The 6,895-nt window shown below is 40.8% G+C and overlaps 1 protein-coding gene across 1 annotated transcript in view; it reads right to left on the reverse strand.

The window, feature by feature from the left end:
* FMN2 (formin 2) overlaps positions 1–6,895 on the reverse strand; it is a 376,980-nt gene that overhangs the window by 131,196 nt on the left and 238,889 nt on the right.

Below are 6,895 nucleotides of genomic sequence, written 5' to 3' on the forward strand. Positions count from 1 at the left end.
GCGGGTGGGGGGAAGGGGTGGAGGGAGAGGGAGAAGCAGCCTCCCCTCTGTGCAGGCAGCCCGATGCAGGGCTTGATCCCAGGACCCCAGGATCATGACCTGGGCCGAAGGCACTCAACCGACTGAGCCCGCCCAGGCACCCCTAAGGTTGCTCATTTTTAAATTTTATTTATTTATTCTTTCTTTCTCTAAGTATGCTCCATGCCCAACATGGGGCTCAAACTCAGGACCAATACTCACATGCTCTACCAACTGAGCCAGCCAAGGGCCCCATAGGAACTTCTTTCAACAGGGGAAGAGGGTCAGTGGATCTTCTGAAGATCTGAATTTGAAAATAAGTTTTGCTTTTGAAATACTATTCGACAAAAGATCCAAAGAAGTAACGGGGGGTACATTTAATGCAAATACACCAAGCTACTCCCACGTTTCAGAACCTGATTCTAGAATTTGAATTGCATAGTAATCTTACTTCTTTCCTTCAGTGTGTTGTGGCCTTGCCCCAGAATTTTGGGGGAGTAAACATCACCTCCTTTACTTCTCAGAGTTACCATCCATCAGAGTCAGCTCCACAGACACTACCACTTAAAACCAAGTACAAGATGGCCTTTAATAATGACCATGCCCATCTTTTTGGCACATGAGTGACCAGAGTGATACTACAAAAGAATATTAAAATTAAAAATACTGATAAAGCAAGGGTTGTTTTAAGACATACAGGTCCACCCCAAAATACACCATATAAAGGCTTCCAGTCCCTATAATCTCTCTATTCTTTTAAAAGAAATGAGAAGTTCTAGTAGAGCAGAAACTAGTCTGCTATCTTCAAGCCCAACCACATTCAATACCCAAACCTCAACGGGAAACAACCCACCTGGCTGCCCTCTGATGAAGTGATTATGTTTGTTTGTATAATTTTCGTTTCTTGAACTTTAGCTATACCTTGACACAGACTCCACCTAACTGAGTGCTGGTGTGAGAAGATCAAGGGCTAGAAGGTGACTCCACGGACTCGGTAAATTTCCCTGGGTCTTAAATAAACACACCCCAAATCTCAAGAAATAATGACAAGAGAAATAAAGATGGCTAAGGTAAATCATAATAATAATTACATACACAAGAGAAGGGTAAAACTCCCCAATGTCTTGAGAACTTTCTGGCAGTACTGTAGAGTTATTCTCCAAATTATTCAGTGCACATAAATTACTAATTGCATAGTCCTATTAAACCATGGCTGCTGACTTCAGAAAGAAACTGTCCTGGGCTGATAGTGCTTCTTTATGAATGATGAAGAGAACTAAATGCCACTCTGTGCCTTCCGGAACCGGACCCCTGGGCTCTCTAAACAACAGAAATTGATCAGAGGCCACACAGGAGTTTCAGGCAAGGCTTTACTGGGGCTGATGCTGGAGCACAAAACGAAGTTTCCTCAGGCTGATTCCTGGAGGGGAGGTCAGGGAGTTTTTTAAAGAAACTTAGGAGGGAAAAGGGTGAAATCTAAGCATGTAGAGGCAGGCTTCTCAGCACCTGAGAACCTAAAGGTCTTCATGCGATGCATATCTAACAGACATGTTAAACCTCCACCCCTGGGCACGATTTTTACTATCACAACGAAGGAAAACGTTGGTGAAAGGTTAATGCTGCGGCCCGTCTTGGCATAGACTGGTTTGGTCTGGTCTTCACCAGTCTGGGGTAAGCATCCTCCATCCGCATTCTTGCAAGATGTGCTACTCAACAGGCATAGAGTTTTAGCTTTTTTTCCCATATGGAGGCAGCCAAGGAACACTGGATTTCACAGTCAGGGTTGTGGGGATCTGAATCTAGCCCCTGCTCTCATATCCATGATCCATAAACTCCCTTCTTCTTCCAAGTACTGGCATATGTAACTTTATGGCATTAAAAATAAAATCAATTTTGGGAGCACCTGCGTGGCTCAGTCAGTTAAGCATCCAACTCTTGCTTTCAGCTCAGGTCATGATCTCAGGGTTGTGGGATCGAGCCCTGTGTGGGGCTCTGCACTCAGCAGGGAGTCTGCTCCAGGATTCTCTTTCCTGCTCCCTCTAACCCTACCCCCGCTCGTTCTCTCTCTCTCTGATAAATATTTTTAAAATAAATAAAAAATAAAATCAATTTTTAAAAAATCACTACCCATCTTATCAAAAAAGTCTTTAAATACAGTGAAGCTATCAAGCTTATGGTGGCAGACATATAGTCTCCAAAATTCTATGTTTACTTCAGAGCTTGAATTTTATCATTGGCAACAAACGTCAGTTGTTTTCCTTGAAGAGACCACTTACTTTGTTCATTTTCAAGAAAATGTCTACCAAATGCCCACGTATTAATAACCCTAGTTTGCCAGGCGGATTTTCCAATAGAAATGGTATCCAAAGAGAAAGGGCTACCTTCATTCACAAGTGCTTTTTATCAGTGTCACTATTGTACTTTGCCATGCAGCAGAAACACTTTATGAAAGACATATACTCAAGAGTTCAGTTTTAATAAATGTAATAATTTTCACTGTTCATTAAGGACATTCATTTTTTTTTAATTTATTTATTTGAGAGAGAGGAAGAGGGCACAAGCAGCCGGAGAGGCAGAGGGAGAGGGAGAAGCAGACTCCCTGCTGAGCAGGGAGCCCAACTTGGGACTCCATCCCAAGACCCTGGGATCATGACCTGGGCCGAAGGGGGTGCTTAACCAACTGAGCCGCCCAGGTGCCCCCATTAAGGACAATCTTAAATAAAGGCGGCTTTTCCCCTGCAACTGAAGGACTAGAACGACCAGTGAGCGTGGTGCTTCAGGTGGAAGTCCCAGAATGTTTACCTTTCACTGCTTTTGAACCAGCAGTACAAACATTTACACTGTCAAAAAAGCAAATAACATCTTAGTGCTATTATGAAAATCATTTCTATCTTGCAGACCCTCTTGCAAAACAGTACAGAATCCCTGGGCACACATGGAGTAGAGTTTGGGAACCGACATTTGGTAAAACCTTCCTATCCAACTGATGATAAAATTATCTTCAACATTCACCATACTCAAACACCTCCAGTGAGAAAAATTCATTGTCATCCTAAACCAACTATTACATCTTTAAAAAACACTGTCCAAAAACAAAACAAAAAAACCCAGCTTCTTTATATTAAACAAAAATATTTCTTCTACTTTCAGACATTGGCCCTCGGTCTACTCTCTGCGGTCAACTGCAAATACTTTTCAAATATTTGGGAAAGCTAAATTTTTTCTTTTGTTTCTGTGCTAAGTACTTTGGTTCTTTTCATTTTATATGGTATGAATGTGAGCCTATCACAATCATAGTTGCTGTCTGAGTAGGTTTCTGATGGCTTACGAATGAGTCACACATAACAGGTCATGTCACTCTCCCATCATCCAGTCTGCTTCTCAGCTCCATCATTCCAGAAAGACTGCTGCTGTTAGTGTAGCCTGGTATTAAGGACAATATTTGGAGGAGCCCTATATCCTCTTAAGTTAGCAGTAGTCTAAAACCTTTGAATTATTTTTCATGTTTATAGGCTCTATTCTGTTTCTCCTATTCTGTATTTATGAAATTGATTATTTTGGACTCAAGCATAACAACACATTTGTTATTTTTTTCTATATACAATCAACTATTAGCTTGAGATCATAATTCTGTCATCCTATACAGCAAAAAATACTTTGGGTTAGGGTAGCATGACAGTGCTTCAGAAAAAAGAGGAGATAAGATCTGTGTTTTGAGGAATATGCTGGCTCTAGGTAGATGGAGAGCTAATCTCTTTGGTTTGCCTCTAAATTTCCTCTGCTTCTTACATTCCCAGTTATCGATGAAGACACAGGCATCTGCCTGGTAACTCACAGCATCACACCAGATCTTCTGCCTGGAATATGTGTCGTTCACTTTGGCTTGCTGCTCTCGGCTTGGCTCATGAATGATCTCCTCTGGAAAGCCTGCCTCAACCATGTTGCTCTCCATTATAATTGTTCTCTTTCCAAAATGATAACACAGAATCTTTTATTTGCTCTGTTTTATGCTATGCTTATCACAGCATCTTATTGGTGATATAAATGTATGTCTGCACCTTCTACTGATCGGAGCTTACTGAGAAGGACATGTGTCAGGTGTCTCTATGGTCCTAATAATCATTATGGCCGATGGTATATAGTTAGTAGTTAATAATATTTTTTTAAACACTGGAAAGTTGTATCAGTAATTGAATATGACAGAAGAAAGCCTCCAAGTCATGAAGAAGAGACAGGAAAAAGAGGAGGGATAATGACCGAACAATATAAGAAGTATTGAGGGCACGGTGATATGCAGATAATTTCAACGTTTATCATCATCCTAAGAGTGTAATGAGTCTCCGTATGAGGTCATTTGTCTCCAAAATAGATACCGTGCATGCGTGAGACAGAATTAGTCATTTCAAATGCTGGTACAAAATAGGCAAATAAAAATAAGAACCTATGCCTGGTGAAGGTACATATGAATTCGTTCATCTATACACTTATCCAACACTACTCCTTTGCGCCCCTGTCACTCACCTCCTGCAGGGAGGCTAAGGCACAAGAGCCGCACTGAAACATAATAGATGTTAATCAGCTCGGCAAGATTCTGCTGTTCATTAATGAATGTACCATGACCAATCGTTTCTTGCCCATCATCTTGGCTTGCTCCTTGCAAAGCATGAGAGATCAAGCAAAAGTCTAATTTTCTACCTGCCAAGGCCCCATACTATTGTTCTTAAGAGCAACCACACAATTTATGTCAAACTAGTGGTTATAAATTTGTACTAGAACCCAGAGGTCATCTGGATACTCTTGGTTCTGTTTGGCTTCAAAGTAAATTTAGTGTCAAGTGTTCTTCTCTGTTCTACTAGTATGAGGTAATAATCAAGGTCAGACTTTAAAACAAATGAATTTCAGGGATTCATTCATCCATTCATTAAAGGCCCAGTGTTTACCAGTGTTATACCAGGCACTGGGGATAGAAAGATATATAAGTTAGGCTTCAGATTCAAGCAAAATCCTAAAACATAACATAGCAAGTAGCTCATAACACCACTTTTATTTGCTTCACCCTTCTGTACTGATCTTCTTCCACTGCTTTTTAAACTGTATACGACTCCCCGAACATGAAGAGGATGCTAATGACCTCACCACTGTACCAATGGAGATTTGTTGAAGTAAGTTCATTCTTCATTACGGCCAAAGACACAGGCAACACAACCACACAGTCACACATCAACTAAAACATAAAGTAATTTCCCAGCTCCAAATAGTCAGATTATAAACTTTCCCTCTCCCAATCCTACTCACTTCCAAGATTAAACCATTTCAGTCTCTTTCTTTACTGTATATCCTTCCTGCACCCACCCCAATTACCTGCATATTTGTACCAGAATATCCTTTTCTCAAGATTTACTGTGCTTACCTATAAATGAAATGGACCTCAGTTGCTGCCAAGCTGGATGTTTTCACCAGTTACCAAAGAGTCATCACACTTCAAACCCAGGAACAGTCTTCACCTAACCACTGGCCAAAACGAACCCCATTTCCAGGCTGTCATCACTGATTTCACCATATTTTGACCTCCACTACCCTTGACCCAGATGCCCCCTTAAACTGAATCTTGCTATTCCAACTGCTGGAAGAAGTGTTACTTCTAAAGAGAGGAAGAGACTGGGGAGCAAAGGGTGGAGTGGGAGGGAAGAACATTGAGATCGACTGGCATGCATTTCCACTGTAGACATTTCCACTGCCTGAGTCTATTAATGGTGTTAAGCAAAAGTTTCTCAAACAGTGTTCCAAAGAACACAAACTTGGATCCCTGAGATTCATTAGGAATTGTTGTATAGTACACCCGTTTTTAAGACTCATGTGCTAAATACTCTTAGCAGCTACATTACTGAAAAAAACCTACTTTGACAGCAATCCTCACACTTAATTGATAACAAAAATGCATGTGTGCAAGAGACAGACAGACAGACAGACAGTATAATGACAGTAACACTCCCAAAGAACCAGTGTTTTAAGTGGAAACACTCTCCCTGGCTAAACTTCAGCAGTTCCTTTATCCAATTTCTTTCTGTTTTTTTCCCCTGACTAAAACTCTTCAGAGTGTAGAGAGAGAGGGAACATTACTCAATATCATAAAAACCATCTATGAAAAGCCCACAGCATATATAAAGAACTCAAACTCAACACCCAAAAAACAAATAACCCAGTCAAAAAATGGGCAGAAGACATGAACAGACACTTCTCCAAAGAAGACATACAAATGGCTAACAAACACATGAAAAACTGCTCCACATCACTAGCCATCAGGGAAATACAAATCAAAAACACAATGAGATACCACCTTACATCAGTTAGAATGGCAAAAATTGACAAAACAGGAAACAATAAATGTTGGTGAGGATGTGGAGAAAGGGGAACCCTCTTACACTGTTCATGGGAATGCAAGCTGGTACAGCCACTCTGGAAGACAGTATGGAGGTTCCTCAAGACGTTAAGAATAGAGCTGCCCTATGACCCAGCAATTGCACTACTAGGTATTTACCCCAAAGACACAGATGTAGTGAAAAGAAGGGGCACATGCACCCCAATGTTCATAGCAGCAAAGGCCACCATAGCCAAACTGTGGAAGGAACCGAGATGCCCTTCAACAGATGACTGGATAAAGAAGATGTGGTCCATATATACAATGGAATATTACTCAGCCATCAGAAAGGATGATTACCCAGTTTCTTTCAATGTTCACAATAAAGCTAATCTTTAAATCTTTATCTTTTCCCTCAACATCATCACCCCTTTCACTTTTATGTTTACTAGGTGAATTTGCCTCCTAATATTGTTCCCTTTGATTACATCACATCTTCTTTCCCTAGACATCCTCCCA

This window comes from Ailuropoda melanoleuca, chromosome 8 (assembly GCF_002007445.2).
Source record: "Ailuropoda melanoleuca isolate Jingjing chromosome 8, ASM200744v2, whole genome shotgun sequence".
Classification (NCBI taxonomy): domain Eukaryota; kingdom Metazoa; phylum Chordata; class Mammalia; order Carnivora; family Ursidae; genus Ailuropoda; species Ailuropoda melanoleuca.